Source organism: Loxodonta africana, chromosome 4 (assembly GCF_030014295.1).
Source record: "Loxodonta africana isolate mLoxAfr1 chromosome 4, mLoxAfr1.hap2, whole genome shotgun sequence".
Lineage (NCBI taxonomy): Eukaryota > Metazoa > Chordata > Mammalia > Proboscidea > Elephantidae > Loxodonta > Loxodonta africana.
The window spans coordinates 141,546,253-141,567,850 of NC_087345.1; the positions used below are offsets into that span (position 1 = coordinate 141,546,253).

General features: G+C 43.3%; 1 protein-coding gene across 5 annotated transcripts in view; it reads right to left on the reverse strand.

Annotated features, from left to right (window-relative positions):
* LOC111750858 (uncharacterized) overlaps positions 1-21,598 on the reverse strand; it is a 43,462-nt gene that overhangs the window by 14,802 nt on the left and 7,062 nt on the right. For 3 of the 5 annotated variants that reach the window (XM_064284789.1, XM_064284788.1, XM_023548980.2), the window contains exons 2-3: positions 17,571-17,770; positions 9,940-10,096 (exon numbers count right to left, since the gene is read on the reverse strand). The gene's annotated coding sequence lies outside the window, so the exon portion shown is untranslated. Of the gene's footprint in view, positions 1-3,618; positions 3,884-9,939; positions 10,097-17,570; positions 17,771-21,598 lie in introns of all 5 variants that reach the window. The other 2 variants (XM_064284787.1, XM_064284786.1) reach the window with 2 other exon arrangements.

A 21,598-nucleotide genomic window follows, 5' to 3' on the forward strand; every position in this document is an offset into this window, starting at 1 on the left:
AACCCACCAGCCACTCTGTGGGAGAAAGTTATAGCAGTCTGCTTCTGTAAAGACTGAAACCAAAAACCAAACCCATTGCCATAGAGTCGAAAGATTAGAGCCTGGAAAACACTATGGGGCAGTTTTACTCTGTCCTGTAGGGTCGTTATGAGTTGGAACTGACTCTGTGGCAGTAGATCTTTCTGTTTAGCAGACGGCCTGGGGGAATAGCCTCTGAGGACAGCATTGCAGAATACGGTCTAGTATTCATTCTAAGCAAATCAACTGAAATGAACAACAACAAAAAAAAAGGAGCAGCAGCCATCCTGAGCAGGTGCAAGAGTAGCCTAAGGCCCATCCAGAAGCAATCAATCTGGTTAAGGTGGGGTCCTTTAAGAGGGGCTGCTGACCCAGCTGGCCCATTCTGGGCTCCTGAATCTTGACCTCAGTCCCCACCTGGGATCTTCTCTCTACATTATTGCCTGGAGGTTTGTTTGTTTGTTTCCTTTTGGAATTCAATAAAAAATATTTTTTTTTTAATATTTTTGATTAATTCAACCAGTATTTATTGACCATCTACTATGTGTCAGGCAGTGTCCTAGGTGCTGAGGCTACAACGATAAGCAAGACAGCTGACATAGCAGCCTCTCAGAGCTTATAGCCTAAAGGGGAGACAGACAAGAGTCATTTTGGTATGACGAGATCATGGTTAGGATGGGGGAGAGCAGAGTGCCATGTGAACACATGGGCTAGCACCCCATCTAATATCCCAAAAAACAGACTTTCTGGGTTGTGTGACTTGGAACTTGAAATTTGAAAAATGAGTCTGGTACAAGAGTGATGGGAGAACAGACTAGAGTACTCAAGAGAGAGGAACAGCCTGGCCCAGACCCAGAAGCATTTGGGCCAGAATGAGAAAGGTGGGGTTGCCAGATGTTAGAGATTGAATTGTGTCCCCCGAAAATATGTGTTATAAATCCTAACCTCTATGCCTGTGGTTATAAGCCCATTTGGGAATGGATTGTCTTTGTTATGCTAACAAGGCAGGAGTAGCTAGGGTGTCTTGAGTCCATCTCTTACAAAATATAAAAGGAGCAGATTAAGCAAGCAGAGGTGGGGTAGATAGATGCCAAGCCACATGAAGATCTCCAAGGAACCAGGAAACATAAGCTTAAGAGACAAGGACCTTCCCCAGAGCAGACAAAGACTTTCCCGACAGCCGGCACCCTGAATTCAGACTTCCATCCTCCTTAACTGTGAGAAAATAAATTTCTGCCCATTAAAGTCATCCACTTGTAGTGTTTCTGTTATAGCAGCACTAGATAACTAAGACAGCAGACAACGAAGATTGCGAGGCAAGTGGGAGCCAGAATATAAAGTCCTTGCAATTCTGTTAAAAAGTTTGGGCTTATCCTAAAAACAGTAGGAAACCACTGAGACATTTCAAGTAGGGAAATGACATGATCTATTTTATATTGTACAAGATCAGTCTGGCTCTGGTGTGGAGAGTGGATTAGATTGGATGAAGGCAAAAGACCAGTTAGGAAGCTCTTGTCAATATCCAAGCCATAAAGGGTGGAGGCCTGAGCTAATAGGATAGTGGGGAATGCAGATAAGGGTCATCTGGTGGCTTAATAAATGTAGGAAATGAGGGAGAAAGCAGCATCAAGGAAAGAGAACTGTGAGGGTTAATTTTACATGTCACCTTGGCTAGGCTGTGGTGCCCACTTGTTTGATCAAACACTAATCCAGATATTACTGTGAAGGTATGTAGATGTGATTAACATTTACAATTAATAGTTGACTCTAAGTAAAGGAGATTAGCTCAATCACGTCAGTGGGTCTCATCCGATCAGTTGAAGGGCTTAAGAACAAAAATTTAGTTTTTTTTTTTTTAATTGCGGTAAATATGTATGTAACAAAATTTTTGCCAAAAACTTTAGGTTTTTGAGAGAAGGATTCTGCCTCAAGGCTAACATAGATGAGGGCTGTGGAGACCATGGTCTTAAGGAACATCTAGCTCAATTGGCATAACATAGTTTTAAAAAAAAACATGTTCTACATTCTACTTTGTTGAGTAGTGTCTGGGGTCTTAAAAGTTTGTGAGCGTTCATCTGAGATACTCCACTGGTCACATCCCGTAGGGAGCAAGGGGGAAAGAAGAAAACTAAAGACAAGGGAAAGATTAGTCCAAAGGACTAATGGACCACAACTCCACAGCCTGCACCAGGCTGAGTCCAGGACAAATAGATGGTGCCCGGCTGCCACCACCAGCTGTTCTGATGGGAATCACAATAGAGGGTTCTAGAGAGGGCTGGCAAAAAATGTAGAACAAAATTCTAACTCACAAAAAAAGGCCAGACTTACTGGCCTGAGAGAGACTGGAGAAACCCCGCAAATATGGCCCCCAGGGCACACTTTTAGCTCAGTATTGAAGTCACTCCTGAGGCTTACCCTCTGGCCAAAGATTAGGCAGGCCCATAAAACAGGAAGAGACTAAAGGGGCACACCAGCCCAGGGGCAAGTACTAGAATGCAGGAGGGGACAGGAAAACGGGTAATAGGGAACCCAAGGTTGAGAAGGAAAAGTGTTGATATGTCATGGGATTGGTAACCAATATCACAGAACAATAAATGTACTGTTAAATGAGAAGCTAGTTTGTTCTGTAAACCTTTATCTAAAGTACAATAATAATAATAATAAAATAAAGTACAATAAAAGAAAAAAGGCTAGTATAGATATTCTGCTGAAGTTTCCACACTGTCACATGATCTATGGATTTTGGACTTGCCAGCTGTCACAATCCCATGAGACAATTCCTTAAAATAAATCTCTCTCAATCTGTCTCTCTAACACACATATGTGTATGTACACACACACTGTATATATAGGCATTCTTTCTATATATTCTCTATCCACCACTCGTCTGTCAGTTTGTCATGCTGTGGTAGCTTACATGTTGCTGTGATGCTGGAAGCTATATCACCAGTATTTCAAATACCAGCAGGGTCGACCAAACTAAGAGAGAGTAGGAAGAAGGACCTAGTGGTCTACTTGTGAAAAAATTGGCTGGTGAAAATCTTATGAACAGCAGCGAAACATTGTTTGATATAGTGCTAAAGATGAGCCCCTCAGGTTAGAAGGCACTCAAAATACTACTACAGAGGAGCTGCCTCCTCAAAGCAGGGTCAACCTTTATGACTTGGATGGAGCCAAGCTTTTGGGGCCTTCATTTGCTAATGTGGCGTGACTCAAAATGAGAAGAAACAGCTGCAAACATCCATTAATAACTGGAACATAGAATGTACAAAGTATGAATCTAGGAAAATTGGAAATCGTCAAAAATGAAATGGAACCCAAAACATTGCTATCCTAGGCATTAGTGAGCTGAAATAGGCTGGTATTAGCCATTTTGAATCAGGCAATCATATGGTCTACTATGCTGGAAACGACAACTTGAAGAGGAATAGCGTCACATTCATTGTCAAAAAGAACACTTCAAGATTTATCCTGAAGTGCAACGCTGTCAATGATAGAATAATATCCATATGCCTACAAGGAAGACCAGTTAGTACGACTATTATTCAAATTTACACACCAACCACTAAGGCCGAAGTTGAAGAAATTGAAGATTTTTACCAATTTCTGCAGTATGAAATTGATCGAACATGCAATCAGGATGCACTGATAATTGCTGGTGATTGCAATGCGAAAGTTGGAAACGAAGAAGGCTCGGTAGTTGGAAAATATGGCCTTGGTGATAGAAATGATGCTGGAGATCACATGATAGAATTTTGCAAGACCAACGACTTCTTCATTGCAAATGATTTTTTTCGCCAACATTACGGTAACTATACACATGGACCTTGCCAGATGGAATACACAGGAATCAAGTCGACTACATCTGTGGAAAGAGGCAATGGAAAAGTTCAGTATCATCAGTCAGAACAAGGCCAGAGGCCGACTGCGGAACAAACCATCAATTTCTCACATGCAAGTTCAAGTTGAAACTGAAGAACGAGTCGAAGAGAGCCAAAGTATGACCTTGGGTATATTCCACCTGAATTTAGAGACCATCTCAGGAATAGATTTGAAGTGCTCAACACTAATGACTGAAGACTGGAAAAGTTGCGAAATGACATCAAGGACCTCATACATGAAGAAAGCAAGAGGTCATTAAAAAGACAAGAATGAAAGAAAAGACCAAAATAGATGTCAGAAGAGACTCTGAAGTTTGCTCCTGAATGTCGAATAGCTAAAGGAAAAGGAGGAAATGATGAAGTAAAAAAGCTGAACAGAAGATTTCAAAGGGTGGCTGAAGACAATGTAAAGTATTATAACGACATACATATATATGTGTGTGTATATATATATATATATATATATAAAACTAAACTTGTTGCCGTCGGGTCGATTCTGACTAATAGCAACCCTATAAAAAAAAAAAAAAAATAGCAACCCTATAGGACAGAATAAAACAGCCCCATAGGATTTCCAAGGAGTGGCTGGTGGATTCGAACTGCCAGCCTTTTTGTTAGCAGCCCTATCTTAACCATTGGGCCACCAGGGATCCATATATATATATATATATAGGAAACCCTGGTGGCGTAGTGGTTAAGTGCTATGGCTGCTAACCAAAGGGTCAGCGGTTCGAATCCGCCAGGCGCTTCTTGGAAATTCTATGGGGCAGTTCTACTCTGTCCTATAGAGTCGCTATGAGCTGGAATCTACTTGACGGCCCTGGGTTTGGTTTTGTGTATATATATATATATATGTATATATATGTGTATATACATACATAAATGTGTGTGTATATATATTATTTACATATACACACGTATATATGTAAATATATACACATACGTAAATATGTATATATACGTAAATATATATATTTACATATACACACACATATATATTTACATATACACACATATATATATATTTACATATACACACACGTGTTGACTACTAACTGAAAGGTTGACAGTTCGGACCCATCCGGTGGCACCACAGAAGAAAGGCCTGGCAACCTGCTTCCATAAAGAGTACGACCAAGAAAGCCCTGTGGAGCAGTTCTACTGTGTTGTATATGGGGTTACCGTGAGTTGGAATCAACTTGACGGTAATAGGTTTGGTATATACACATACACGTACTCTGTCTCTCTCTCTCTCTATATGTACATACATCTATTGGTTCTGTTTCTCTGGGGAATTCTGACTAATACAAGAACCATAGGTAGTTATTAAGCTGTAAATTTAAGCGTAAATAAAAGTGCAGCAAAATATTGATACTATAGAGTGGGAGTGTGGTATTAACTTTCAGTCCTTAACCAAAGATCTCTGGTGACTTATCTTTATCTTGTTTCGTTCAGATCTTCTTTTTTCATCAGCCTGATGTATGCAAACTGCTTGACATCTTCTATGACCCATGTCATAAAAGCTAGCATTTTCAGAGCAGAGTCTATGTCTTGTAATCCTCAAAACAGTCTTAAGAGGTAGGTATTAACAACCCCATTTGTAGATGAAGAAACTGAGGCTCAGAGAGTTTGACTTGATTCAGGTCCCATAGGAGTAAGCAGCTCATTCTCTGTGCTCAAGTGGAGGCCTCCTTATATCAAGACTTGTGTTCTTTTGCAGAGAATTTTCAGGATTTTCCTTATAAGTGCCAAGTCTTTACCAACTCTATCTCTAAAACTAGCCGCTACTCTTCCTTAGAGCCTGCTGTGCAGATTCATAAAATGATAGAACTTTGGCGCCTACTCTGAAAAATTACCCCAGAGCAGGCTTCCCAGTCTCAGAGACAGAGATTTACTGTACTTCTCTGTCCTCCTGCAATAGTGAGGGCAATTTTAAAGTCAACTGTAAACTTTTCAGCAGGAAAAAGAGCTGCTTTATGGCTATATGTGGCTTCAAATAAGACTCTGGCAACTCAAAACTGACACTATATGCTACTTTCTGTAACTGCAGTGTTGCTAGTTGTAAAAAGGAGGCTTCTCTGATGTAATTTGTTCCTAGTTTCCTCTGACTAGGCAGGCCACCTAAGATCCTTGTCTTAAATGTAGTTGCGGGGCCCTCAGGGGCTCACATGGTTAAGTCCTTGACTACTAACCAAAAGGTTGACAGTTCGAACCCAACTGGAGGCACCTAGGAAGAAAGGCCTGGTGATCTGCTTCCAATAGGTCACCAACTGAAAACTCTATGGAATTGCAGTGCCACTCTGTAACACAGGGGATTGCCACGAGTGGGAATCAACTAGATCATAATCGGCTTACGTGTCGTTCATAGGGGCCCTGCTGAAGCAACTTTGAAAATTTTAGATTGAACCAGATAAAATTGCTGTTTTTATAGGCTGATGATCAAATATCAGCAATGGATCAAACTAATAAATACTTTTCCCTCATGTGGTAGCTTACGGGCCCCCAGGAGTCTCATGCTGCACTCTTATTGCCCCGAGTCCCTAACTTCCTATCAACTACCCTGTCAGTGTCCCGGCTCTGGACAGAGACAGAAGCCTTGAAGAGAAGTCCACAAAAGAGATGAAATAGAGAAATAGAAAGAGAGCCACAAAAGCCAGAGGAATAAAAATTTTAAGAGGAGGAATGTACAACAGTGGCAAAAGCAGCAAAGAGGCCTAACAGGAACTAAAACGTTGTCACGGGGTCTGGCAACTAGACATAACCTTCATGAGATCAGTTTCAGTGGGCTGAGGATTAAATGGGAGGTGTTAAAGGGGAGAGTGAGTGGAGTCAACTCCTTTGAGATGTTTAGATAAGAAAGTGAAGAAAGAACAATGATGAATCTAAGAAATATCTCACAACATGGATGAATCTGGAGGCATTATGTTGAGCAGAGTCAATCATAAAAGAACAAATATTATATGAGGCCATATTAAAAAAAAAAAAAGAAAAGGTTTACACACACACACACAAAATCTTTGATGGTTACGAGGGAGGAGAGGGGTTGGGAGCGGAAATCACTGACTAGATAGTAGGCAAGTGTTAACTTTGGTGAAGGGAAAGACGGCACACAATGTAGGGGAAGTCAGCACAACTTGCCCAAGGCAAAGACATAGAAGCTTCCTGGACACATCCAAACACCTTGAGGGACCGAATTATTGAGGCAGAAGGCTGGTGACCATGCTGTTGGGGGACATCTAAGTCAACTGGCATAACATAGTTCATATAGGAAATATTTTACATCCTACTTTGGCGAGTAGTGTCTGGGTCTTAAAAGTTTTCGAGCAGCCATCTAAAATACATGTATTGGCCCCATCCCATCCAGAGCAAAGGAGAATGAAGAAAACTAGAGACACAAGGAAAATATTAGTCCAAAGGACTAATGGACCATATGAATCACAGCCTCCACCAGCCTGAGCCCAAAAGAATTGGATGGTGGCTACCACCTCCGACTGCTCTGACAGGGATCACAATAGAGGGTCCCGGACAGAGCAGGGGGAAAATGCAGAACAAAATTCAAATTCACAAAGACCAGACTTACCAGTTTGACGGAGATTGGAGGAACCCCCGAGACTATGGCCCCTGGATACCCTGCGTGATGGTTTAAATTTGTATGTCAACTTGGCTAGGCCATGGTTCTCAGTGGTTTGGCAGTTATGATGTAGTTTGGCAGCTTTTTAATGATGTAATCACCTCCATAACGAGATCTGATATAATGTGATCACCTCCATGATGAGATCTGCTGTGAGCAGCCAATCAGTTGAAAGCGAGTTTCCTTGGGGATGTGGTCTGCATCCAATACAGGTGGACTTTCCGCAAGGCTCACTGGCTTTTGCCTGCTCTGGATCCTGCAGCTGGCTCCTGTTCATCTGACCTCTGGTTCTTGGGACTTGAGTTAGCAGCTTACCCGTCATTTTACCTGTCGATCTTGGGATTTGTCTGCCTCTACAGTCTGTGACCCAGACGCCTGATATCTGACATTCCAACCCTGGATTCACCAGCACCTGCAACTACATGAGCCAGGAGAGGCATCCAGCCTGACCCACGAACTTGGGACTTTTCAGCCTCTGCAACTGTGGGAGCCATTTCCTTTATGTAAATCTCTGTCTATATGTATTTATATGCCGCACAGGTTTTGCTTCTCTAAAGAACCCAGCCTAAGACACCCTGATAACTCGGAACTGAAGCCACTCCCAAAGTCCGCCTTTCAGCCAAAGATTAGCCAGGCCTATAAAACTAACAGTAACACATGAGGAATGTGCTTCTTTGTTCAATGTAGTATACAAGAGCAAATAGGCAACACCTGTCCAAAAGCAAAGATGAGAAGGCAGAAATGGGCAGGGAGAGTGGACGAATGGATACAGGGAACCCGTGTGTATAGTGGGAGAGTGCTGACACACTGCAGGGATTGCAGCTGCTATCACAAAACAATTCATGTATAAATTTTTGAATGAGAAACTAATTTGCGCTGTAAACTTTCATCTAAAGCACAATAAAATTAAAAAAACAAAGGAAGCGGAGATTAGATAAAATCTAATTAGATAATTATCTAACAATTATCTAATTAGATAAATATTATTATCTAATTATTATTAATATTATTATCTAATTAGATAAATATTATCTAATTAGATTAGATAATTATTGTCATTTCTAACATTTATTGAGCTCTTATTACGTGTCAAGCGCCTGCCTAAATATTTAATATGGATTAACTCATTTTATGGAGCCCTGGCGGTGCAGTGGTTAAGAGTTCAGCTACTACCATAAAGGCCGGCAGTTCGAATCCACCAGCTGATCCTTGGAAACCACATGGGGCAGTTCTACTCTGTCCTGTAGGGTCTCTATGAGTTTGAATCGACAGCAAAGAAGACTAATTAAGGGATTTTTTTTTTTTTTTTTTAGGGAAAAGAGATTTCTTAATGCACAGTAATATTGTTTGCATTTTATTTATAATGACAAAGAATTAGAAGCACCTAAACATATGAGCATAACAGCAGAAAAGTGGTTAAGTACATGTTGATACTTCCACACCATATCATATAGTACAGCTACTAAGATTATGCTTATGAAGTGTGCAACATGGGAGGGAAGAAAGCTTGAGATTTAGCACTAGGTTCACAATGCAAGAGACAAAGAGACTTGAGTATCATTATAGCCTCAGGGGAGGAAGCCATCAGAGAAGGAGAGGATGAAGAGAGAAAGCAGATTTCAGACAGAGAAAGGTCTGGTGGGAGGGGATGAATTCAAGGCAACAGGGGAGGAAGTTGGCCTTGGAGACCAGAAAGAAGAAATTAAGAAGGATCTTATGGGATGGCCTCAACTTTTTCAGTGAAACAGGAAACCAAGTTGTCAAGAAAATGAGGGGATGGGATGAGTATTGAACTTAAGAAGAGGGAAAACAAAATGGTTGTCAGAACCATGGATGAGAAGAATAGGACAGGATGTTCCCAGGGACACTTCAATAGCTTGGCATGGAGATCAGGCCCCAGCATAAAGATGCAATTGCAAGAAATAAAGTCCCTGTGTGGTGCAAACAGTTACTGTAGACCGAAAGGTTGGAGGTTCAAATCCACCTAGAGGTACCTTAGAAGAAAGGCCTGGTGATCTACTGAAAAATCAGCCATTGAAAACTCTGTGGAGCACAGTTCTACTCTGAAATACATGTGGTGGCCATGAGCTGGGATCCACTCAATGACAACTGGTTTGGACAGCAGGCCTTGGCTAGGCAAGAAATCAGGAACGTTAGACCTGGGTGACACCTCAGTCTCATCTCACCCACAACATTCAAGAAACCAAAACAAAACCATTGCCATCAAGTTGATACCAACTCATAGTGACCCTATAGGACAGAGGAGAACTGCCCAAAGTGTTTCCAAGGAGCAGCTGGTGGATTCAAACTGCTGACCTTTTGGTTATCAGCTGAGCTCTTAACCACTGTGCCACAAGGCCCCCAAAATTAAAACGATATAAAAGGTAGCGACCCGATGAGTCTGGTTACCTGTGACTTGGCAGGTCCCTCCCTCCTGAGGCTGCTGTGACCACAGAACTTCTGGAATGCCTCCATGAGGAGCAAAGGAGGCACTGAGGAGCCATAACCATCTCACCACTGTTATTCCTGACCTCGTGAGCAGTCTTCGCACAGCCTGGGTGCTTGCCTGGCAATAAAATGAAGTGAAAACACCATGTCACTGTTCTCAGCAATCGTCCAAACCAGTCCAGCATTCGCGGCTGCCACACCCCATTTGGCAGATGTAGGCAGGATTTTGTTAGAATGACCTTTCAGTTCAAGAGAGGAGCAAGGAAAGTTCAAGAAGAATGAAACACTCTGCACATCCCTGTTACAGAGATGGCCTGATTAGGCACTCACGAACATCCTGAGATCCAGAGATTAAAGGAGCTGAAGGTTTACGGAAAGGAAGGGGGGCTGTGGCTCAAGTCAGCCTTCCCGGACTTCTGCTTCCTGGTTTGGAGCAGGTGACGGGGGTGGTGGTGAATGCATGCTACGCGCTAGGCTCTGAATAGAGGTACTCAGTCTCAGCCTGTGGGGTGGATTGCTAAATGCTTGTAGCACTCCACATGCACTGAGACAACCTACAAGCCTGGAGGTGAGGAACTGAAGGCAGTTTACAGTGCTATGACCTCCTAATTTAAAAGGAGTATTCCCATTGAGCTGCCCAACTAGCCCTTTCTCAAATCATTCTTTAGCCGGACTCTGCCAGATTTCGAGCTGACCACTATGGAAAGCACAGGTAAGCTTGGAGGACATTTGAGAGAGGGCAAGAGTAAGGAGTAGGGGGCTCTCCAGACAAGCTCCAGGAAGGGGGGCAGTCCAAAAGTGGAAGTGACTATTCAGCACAACTGGACTAGAGTAAAAGCTAAGTTTCCTGAACACGACCAAACACTTTGGGGACAGAATAGATGGGGCTGGGCTCTGAGGACCATGGTTTCGGGGGACATCTAGGTCAACTGGTATAACAAAGGTAATTAAGAAAATCTTCTGCATCCCACTTTGGTGAGTGGTGTCTGGGGTCTTAAAAGCTTTCAAGCGGCCATTGAAGATGCATCCATTGGTCCCAACACACTTGGAGCAAAGAAAAAAAGTGAAACTGATGATGAGTAGGAGGAAATGGGGATCGTGGACCAAACCTAAATCCTAAGCCCTTGTTTATGAACAAGAGAAAGGGGGGAAGAGGTTCAACTACATTCCTACACCCTCACAAGGACTTGTGAAAGCAAAAGGATAAGCACTTCCAGGGTGAGGTCTTAACTTCAGGACCTCCAGGAAACAGAAAGCCCCATGTCAAGGTATTAATAAAGTGGGCAGAGAGTGAGGAAGCAATGTCCCATGGCCTCTGGGCATGAGGCTTCAGGTCTTCCAGGTGACCTCCACCATCTCAAGAACAGGCCTTTGGTTAGAGTAGATGTTTAAGAGTACACCCCACTCCAGGCTAGCAAAAGTGGGGTCAACTGCTAGTAGCAGACCAGTCAAAAGGAGTGGAGATGGATATTCAGGAAGTTGAGGGCGCGGGTACCAGTGTGCCATGTCAGCATGAGGCACGCCCGGTGAGTGTTGGGGACACACCCAGGAAAGGCTTGTTCTGCCCCACCCATTAGAGGTGGTTAACACTAGTCAATACCACATCCTCAGGCAGACAGAATCATAGCCCTCCTCCAAGACGCAAAGAAGCAGGGGTTTTTGAAACACCAACCTGCATTAGGACTTTATTCTGTCCTCTATTACATCCACAGGGCCTAGAAGAGCTGAGTAAATAAGTAAAAGTATTATGGATCGAATTGTGTCCCCCAAAAAGATATGTTGAAGTCCTAATCTCTGGTACCTGAGGACGTGACCTTGTTTAGAAATAAAGTCTTTGAAGATGTTACTAGTTAACGTGAGGTCATACCGGAGTAGGGTGGGTCCTAATCCAATGTGAGTGGTATTCTTATAAGAAGAGAAAAGATACAGGGATGGAGAGACACAGAGGGAAGACAGCCACGTGAAGATGGAGGTGGAGATTGAAGTGATGTGTCTACAAGCGAGGGAATGAATGCCAAGATTGCCAGCAACCCTTAGAAGCTAGGAAGAGGCAAGGGAAGATCTTCTAGAGCCTTCAGAGAGAGCACGGCCCTGTTGACATCTTGAATTCAGACTTCTAGCCTCCAGAACTGTGAGATGATAAATCTCTACTTTTTAAAAATTATCATTTTATTGCACTTTAGGTGAAGGTTTACAGAGCAAACTAGCTTCTCATTAAACAGTTAGTACACGTATTGCTTTGTGACATTGGTTACCAACCCCACAACATGTCAACACTCTTGTCTTCTCAACCTTAGATTCTCCATTATCAGCTTTCCTGTCCCCTCCTGACTTCTTGTCCTTGCCCCTGGGCTGGTGTGCCCCTTTAATCTTGTTTTGTTTTATGGGCCTGTCTAATCTTTGGCTGAAGTGTGAACCCCAGGAATAACTTCATTACTGAGCTAAAAGGGTGTCCAGGGGCCATACTCTCAGGGTTTCTCCAGTCTCTGTCAGGCCCAATTTCTATTTTTTTAAACCACCCAATTTGTGGTACTTTATTATGGCAACCTCAAGAGAACCAATACAGTAAAGAAGTAACAACCCACTTTGGTCAGAAAGAAAGGTTCTTAAGATGATGCATCTCACAGTGGCCAACTTTGCATTAAATAAAACTATGCTACACATTCTCCCAGGAGTGGACCAAGTCTCCAAGACCCAGGACTATGATAAGAGTGTGTATTCTGACAAATGGAGGGCCCAGACAATAAGCCCAGGGGTCTGTGAAGCATCTGACAAGAGGAAATCATAACCCAAATATCTACAGAAATTCCTGAGGTATCACAGTGGGGATAACAGAGCACTCAGTGACCTAGAAGGCCCAGGATTGGATTCATCAAGGGGAATTCCTTGTGAGGTAGGAGCTGTGGTGAGACTGTGAGGAGGTGATGAATACCCCCAACTCAAGAGCTCATCTCATAAGGGCACACACCCTTGAGCCACTGAAATGCTCAGGTAAATAATCTCACCTGACAGACTGAGTTAGCCTTATGGTTTATGAGGGATTAGGACCCTGAAGACATGTCACCATGCTTCTCTGTGCGTGAGATCATGATCCAGTATTAAAATATGAAGCAGTGACAATGCCAGGACATGTCCTGTATGCTGTCTTACCCCCCATAAGGCACCAACAACCCAGGAACCAAATGGACCTGCCATTTGACCAGTTGATAATATATAGGTCTCATGCCTATATATTAGGTGTGAGTAACAATATGCCAGGATGGCATGGTATATATGCAAACAATATTCCAAAACCAGGAAAGACCTCATGTCATAAGATTATTATTTTGAGTGGCTACTGCTTCTGCAACCGTGGGGAACCTTGGCAACTATCATATCTTCAGGTGTATGAAAAATTGCAACTATTGCTCAATCAAGGAACTCATTTTATCACCCTTGATGTGCAAGGCTGACCCTCTCTCAGGACACAACCTGGATTTTCTCCCCATCATTCCATCTACCTGAGGCAGTGGGAGTAAATAGAAGATGGGCTAGACTTTCAGAGAAACAAATATACACCATCACCCCAATATAAACTACAAGACATGCTTTCTACCAAAACCAGAAACAGCATACAAGAACTATCAACAGGTGAAAAGGGAGTATCCTCTACTCAGCCTTCACTGAAAGGAAGCTCAAAAAGGAGGGGTGAGTGTGGGGTTGTATGTGGACATTGCTTTATTAAATACTTCTTTGTCCATTTTGCCAGCAGTGGCTAGGGGATTCGTGAAGCTGGAGGAGATAACGGACTCTAGACAGACGATAAGCATTCTATAACCTCAAAGTCACCTTACTTCTAGAATGGTTTCAGCAAAACTTGATCGCCAGTGTTATGGATTGAATTGTGTCGCCAAAAAATATGTGCTATAAATTCCTTACCCTGGTGGAGTAATGGTTAAGTGCTATGGCTGCTAACCAAAAGGTCAGCAGTTCAAATCCATCAGGCTCTCCTTGGAAACTCTATGAGGCAGTTCTACTCTGTCCTATAGGGTCGCTATGAGTCGAAATTGACTCCACAGCAGTGGGGTTTTTTTTATTGTTTTTTTTTTTTTTTGGATACGTACGGGTATCTTAATGAGTACATATCCGTGTAGGGTATGTCTTAAAGCAATCACTTTTGAGATATAAAAGAGCAGCAGATTAGGCACAGAAAAAAAGCAGGCAGGGAAGACTTACACTATCTGAAGAAAAAAAAAAAGCCAAACCCACTGCCGAAGAGACTGAGGCAAATCAGCCTTCAAGCTCAGAAATTCCGAAGATTGCTAGCTAGAGAAGCTGAGACAAGGATTTTCCCCCAGAGCAGACAGAAAAAGCCTCCCCCTAGAGCTGGTACCCTGAATTCAGACTTTTAACCTCCTAAACTGTGAGCGGAGCCCTGGTGGTGCAGTGATTTAGTGCTTGGCTGCTAACCAAAAGGTCGGGGGTTCTAACCCACCAGCCACTCCATGGGAGAAAAATGTGGCAGTCTGCTTCCATAAAGATTTACAGCCTTGGAAACCCTATGGGGCAGTTCTATTCTGTCCTATAAGGTCCCTGTGAGTCAGAATTGACTCCATGGCAATGAGCTTTTTAAACGGTGAGAAAATAAATTTTTGTTTGTTAAAGCCACCCACTTGTGGTATTTCTGTTATAGCAGCAGTAGATGACTAAGACATCCAGCATCACCAAGGCAGGGGTGGTGGACCGAGATATAAACGGACTATCAGGAGGAGGTGATGGTTTTTTTGTTTGTTTGTTTCACAACCAAGAGAAGGCTAAAAGGCTTAACCTATGGAAATGGAGGGTCTGACAGGACAGGCCAACAGTCTGGAACTAGCCTGTGGCACAGACTGCCCTTTTTCCATAAGACTAAAATTGTGAGATGGGCACGTGCGGCCCTGAATAAAGACTGCATTTCCCAGCCTCTGTTGCAGCTAGAAACATTCCAACCAAAGGGACATGAGTAGACGTGGCGTGCACCTTCTGGGTCAGACACTCAAATGGAATGGACTCTCCTTCCCCTTTCACTTTTCCCATTCCCGCTGGCTGGAATGCTATCCCCAGATGTGAATAAGGAAATCACTGCAGGAATGGTGGAATAACAAGATAGAAGGAGTCTTGGCTGCTGAAGTCTTTGTGAAGCAGAGCCTCCATATTAACTTGAACTTTTTACATGCAAGAAAAATAAAATTGTCTTAATTTAATTCACCATCATTCTGGGTCTATTTCAACCCAGCCAAACTTATATCCAATTTATACCTGACTCAGGCAACCAGGCAGAGACAGGTAATTTCAGAGAATTCAGAGACCATGAAATGGTGGCAGAGAAAGATGAAGGACAACATGAGTTGTAACGAATGATAAAATTGCTAAAGGGATAGCCACAACTGTCAAATATTGCCCCAGACAACCAAATGTCAGGCAGGAGGGAGAAATTTCACACTGAGTGTCCTGGCCCTGAACTACTCTTGGTAATAATCTTGTCTTATCAAGATGAGCAATAACTTCTACAAGTGGCTGGGGAGCCATAAGAATGTAATTTGGTGAGCCTCACTGCATAAGGGTTGACTAGGAACACTCGAAGGACTGTGTGGCAGGGGCAGGCCCCAAAACCGTTGCTTGGCAAACACAGGTACTTGAGGAAAAACACATCCACGCATTCCAACCATCTGGAGAGCTGAAAGATGAGCTACACCAGGTTGTGAATGCCTTGGCCACCACAACACTGACTGGCTGATAAACATACTAGCTAGAGATTTGCACAAAGTAGAAGACTCTGGGTTCCCGGCATGCGTTACCCTAAAAACACTATAAAGGCAGCAGGCCTGTACTTCTGGAGGATTCTTCACTCTGTGCAAACTGCTGAGATCAATGAACTTCAGGTATGCCTCCACAAGGAACAAGGACACACCAGGTAGCCGGGTCTACTCACATGACTGAAACCTTGAGCTCACATATGTCCTTTCCACATCTTGTTTGCTGGTTCAAGAAATGGGGGCGAGAGGGAGGGAGGGAGGGAGGGAGGGAGGGAGGGAGGGAGGGAGGGAAGGAGGAAAAGAGAACAAAGGAGAAAGAGAGAAAGGGAGGGAGGGTGCAGTGTGATGAATTACTTTTGTATGGCCTTTCTTGCCATGGTCCTGTAACTTCCACCCAAGTGATTGAGTGGGACTATGCAAATAAGGTAATTGTGGCCTATCAAGGGGTTTGGTCAGTTTTGCCATCCCACTGGGCTTAAAATGAGCCATCCCAGAGGTGGGAAGAGAGGATCTCACCACCACCAAGGAAGAGCAGCCAGAAGCAGAGTATGCCCTTTAGACCTGGGATCCCTGTGCTAAGGCCCTCCTAGGCCCAGGAGACAGAGAGAGAGCTTTAATACCGAAGATACCAAGACCGCAAGAAGCAGCAGCAGAGAAACGGTAGCAGCAGAGGCAGCAGAACCAGGATACTGGCAGGAGACCAGAAGGAGACAGAGTGGTAGGCTTCCCAGCCCATGGAGCAAGAAACCTGAGTGCCTTCTCGAAGGAGGTTTGCTGGTGGAGTAGGGTGCCCCCGGGCACTTGGTGGAGCTAGATTTGCTGACCCACAGAGCTAGACCTGAGTGTCTTCGGTGAAGGCTTACTGGCAGAGTTGGGTGCCTCGAGGGCACTTATTGGCAGAGCTGAAAGAGCTTTGTAACACTTGCCCAAGAAGGGCAGAGGCCAGGGGCTAGAGAGAGGTATGGCTGCAGGCACAGCTAAGAGGCTGTTTTTTTTTTTAGAGGGATTTGAATATTATTTTACAAAAATTATGCTATACGTACTTTCTGCATCTTTACTTTGTCATTAAGCTATATGTCATAAAAACCTCTCCAAGTCAATAGATATAATTCTAATTCATTATTTTTAAAAACGACATAAATTCCATGGTGTTGACAGACCATACATATATTCAATAATTCCCTTTTTGATTGTTGTTCCACAAGAAACACTCTATACTCTTGTATATATACACTTACAGATTGTTGTCTCAGTTTCTAAGGGATACTCTTGTTTTTAGTTTCCATTGAGTAGCCTCCAACTCATGGCAACCTTATACATAACAGAAGGTTGCCCAGTTCTGCATCATCTTCATGGTCATTAGCATGTTTGAGTCCATCTTTGTTGCTATGGTTTCAGTTCGTCTCATTGAGGGTCTCCCTTGTTTTCGTTGACCCTCTAATTTAGCAAACATAATGCGAGGTTGTCTGGATGGAAGAATTGTATCCTGAGTGCTTCTGAATCTGAATTGTAACCTAATAAACCCCATAACTGTGAGTATGGTCTGTGAGTTCTGTGTGGCCATTGCACCAAATTATTGAACTCACGGAGAAGTAGAGAGTGCTGTGGAGGGATGGTTAATGTCAGAATTGGTACAGATAGTGGAGAGAGGGGGCATGTCTGACCTCCACCTCAAGGAATTAGCCTTGGGCTATTCGGTCTTGATTTTCCTTCCGCCTTGGGAAGTTAGAGGAGGCCAGAAGCCACCCCATGCCATTTTTACAGAGGGGGAGAGAAAGAGAGAGACTTCAGTTGGGATCTCCAGGTACTGCTACTTACACTGTGCATAGCACAACTCCAGGGGGCGCCATTCACACAGATTACGATATTGATGGCATTTCCTGGACTTGTGTACTGTAGAGGCCCTGACCTCAGGCAAATTCAAGTGGTCACTATTATATTCCAGGTCCCAGGTCAGCAGAGGTGGTCTGCTTCGCTCAACACTGGTGAGAGTCAATGTGATCAACTTTGGATTCAGGCTGAGGAGAGAAGGAAAAGAGGTAAATAAAAAAGGAGGGTTCAAGGGGCTGAAGGCCTCTAGGAGTAGTGGGAGTGAGAGGTGGGGGAGCAGAAGAACTCCACCATTTTCCTCAAAAATAATATTTAGACTTAATTCTCGTACACACAAAATCCCTGCTACATGACCTCAGGTAAATTACTTATTCTCTCCAGACTTGTTTGCTTTTCTATAAAATACCCACCTCATAGGATGGTTGTGAGGATTAAACAAGATAACCTGGGTAAAACATGTGCCAGGGCCTGGCATTTGGTCAGTGCTCAGCAAATACGAGCTCCCTCCCCTTTCCTCTCACCTGGGCTACAGATTTCCTGAGCTTATCTGCAAAGCTGTTCTGTACAAACACGGAACTACAGTCAGAGGGGCTAGAAAAGATGAGCAGGTAGGGAAGAGAATACAAGAACACAGGCATATGGAAGGTAGAGGAAAGGGGTGGTGGCTGGCCAGAGTTTCACTCAGAATTGCCGTGGTTGTTACTCTGCTACCCCTTCAAGCTACCACCCTAACACTTGCTTTCCTAAGGTTTTTAAGACCTTGTAAATTGAGCTCCACTTCTCCAATGCTTACTCTCTGCTAGGGATCAAACTTCTATCCCCACCGCCCCACTGGGGCTACTCACTGCTGAGTTGATTCCAACTCATACTGACCCTAAGACAGGAAACAGAGGGGCCCCCAAACCTGCAAATGAAGTAACAGGAAATGAGGCAGGGCGCAGAAACAAAGCCATTCCCCAGAACAATGGGGCAGAGTATGAGAAAACAGCCCACAAACTTCTTTAAAGTTGTCTTTCAGAAACAGCTGAATAAAACCAGCCCCAGGGACATGCGCAGAACATCCACCTGTGACCTCTGTGTGACCTTCCACCAGGGGCAGCGAGGGGCTGCAGTCGCAGCTGGGGAATCGAACTCAGACTGTGCAGGTGCAACACCCCATAATAAGTCATGCTACAAATCGCAGAGCCCTCCAGGACAGGAGCCATCTTAGAAAGCAGCTGTGTGCATACCATAGTTAACATATCGCTGCCTATGCCTGTGAATAAACATGAATCTTTTAAAAACCCAGGCACGTCTTTTGTTCTGTGAGACTGGGTAAGTGTAGTTTAGGCTCTCCTCTTCCCCGCTTGCAAGCCTCTTCAATAAAGCTTTGCTCGTGTGGAAAACTCTTCCTGCCTTACCTGCTCATTCTTGACCAGTGATAGGCAAGAACCTTATTCAATTCCAGTAACAACCTTACAGGACAGAGTGGGACTGCCCCACAGGGTTTCCAAGGAGTGGCTTGTGGATTCAAACTGCCAACCTTTTGGTTAGCAGGTGAGCTCTGAAACACTGTACCACCAGGGCTCCTACTGGCTCATAAAAAACCAAAAAAACAAACCTGTTGCCATTGAGTCAATCCCGACTCGTAACGACTCTATAAGACAGAGTAGAACTGCCCCATAGAGTTTCCAAGAGCACCTGGTGGATTCGAACCTCTGAACTTTTGGTTAGCAGCTGTAGCTCTTAACCACTTCACCACTAGAGTTTCTCACAGAGGAATTAAAATGGCTCTCTTTTCTGGTAGTCACCACCTTAACCAAGTAATTAAACTTATCTTCAATAACAGTGGGATACATTTCAGCATTGGTTGCACAGCCCTGTGAATATACTAAAGAATATTGTACACTTTAAATGGGTTAATTGTATGGTATGTGAGTTATAGTTCAATAAAGCTGTTAAAAAATAAATAGCGGTGGGAACAACCTGATCTTATGGGCCTCCGAATGGGATCTGACATGAAGTACGCAGCACCGCTTGGGAAGTAGTTTTCCAAAAATGTTTAATCTGCATCAAATCAAGTCTTTAGACTTCACTTCCAGTTTACAGGGAGTTCAGGGAATGGGAAAAACAATGCTAAGGGACACTACAAGAAAACTGCCAGATGAATATAAAATGTGGAATATGCCATGTCATCAAAAAAGGAAAAAAAAGATGAGGGGCTGGTCTAGACAGAAGAACCACATGAAATATGTGACCCTTGAACTGCTATCAAAATATAAAACATTACCATTGCTTCAGAAAGTTCTCTCTTGCCTGAGGTTGCCAGATTTAGAAGATGAAAGGAAGGAAGGAAGGAAGAAGAGGGAAAGAACAATCGCACCCCAACAAAGTTGGCACTAATCCAAAAAACACAAAATAACAAATGTTGGAGAGGTTGTGGGGAGATTGGAACTCTTACACAGTGCTAGTGGGAAGGTAGAATGGAACAATCACTTTGGAAAACATTATGGTGCTTTCTTAAAAAGCTAGAAATAGAAATACCATATGATCCAGCAATCCCACTTCTAAGAATATACCTGAAATAAATAAGAGCTGTCACATGAATAGACATATGCACACCCATGTTCACTGTAGCACTATTCACAATAGCAAAAAGATGAAAATAACCTAAATGCTCATCAACAGATGAATGGATAAACAAAGTATGGTACATACGCACAATGAAATACTATGCAATGACAAAGAACAGTCATGAATTCTTGAAACACCTCATAACATGGATGAATCTGGTGGGCATTATGCTGAGTGAAATAGGTCAGTCACAAAAGGACAAATATCATACAAGACAATTATCAGAAGAACTCAAGAAAAGGTTTAAACACAGAAAAAAAGCATTCTTTGATGGTTACGAGGGTGGGGAGGGGGGAGGAAATCACAAACTAGATAGCAGACAAGGGTCAACTTCAGTGAAGGAAAGGACAACACACAATACAGAGGAAGTCAGCCCAACTGTACCAAAGCAAAAGCAGACAAGTTTCCTAGACACATCTAAGCCCTTTGAGGGACAGAGTAGCTGGGACTGGGGCCTGGGGATCATAGTTCCAGGGGACATTTAGGTCAATTGGCATAACATAGTTTATAAAGAAAATGTTCTACATCCCACTTTGGTGAGTAGCATCTGGGGTCTTAAAAGTTTGTGAGCGGCCATCTAAGTTACATCTATTGATGCCATCCCACTCAGAGCAAAGGAGAATTAAGAAAGCCAAAAGCACAAGGAAAATACTAGCCCAAAGGACTAAAGGACCAAATGAACCAGAGATTTCACCAGCCTGAGACCTGAAGAACTTGATGGTGCCCGGCTGCCACCAATGACCACACTGACAGAGAACACAACAGAGAGTCCAGGACAGAGCAGGGGAAAAATGTAGAACAGAATCCAAATTTACATAAAAAGACCAGACGTAGTCTGACGGAGACTGGAGGAACCCCTGAAACTATGGCCCCTGGACACTCTGTTAACACTGAACTGAAACCATTCCCTTCAGGCAAAGATTAGGCAGGACTATAAAACAAAAATAATACATGTGAGGAACGTGCTTCTTAGTTCAATCAGATATACCAGACCAAATGGGAAATTCCTGTCCAAAAGCAGAATGAGAAGGCAGAAAGGGACAGGAACAAGATGAATGGATACAGGGAACCCAGGGTGGAAAGCGGGAGGGTACTGTCACATTGTGGGGATTGCAGCCAATGTGTATAAATTTTTGAATGAGAAATTAACTTTCAATTAAAGCACAATACAAAATTTTAAAAAATGGTTAAATGGGGAAAAAAAGTTCTTTCTCATTCTCATTGCTCAGTCCAGTTTAGGACTTCTGTGACTCAGCAAACGATGACTTTTATTGAGGTGAACAGCCTCTGGAATCTTGAATCTCTTTTTTAACAAAATACATTATAGGCCACGTCAGTCTTGAAAGTGTTTCCGCAAATTACTGAGTATGGTGCCTGGCACATAGTATCCATTCTGCATTTTT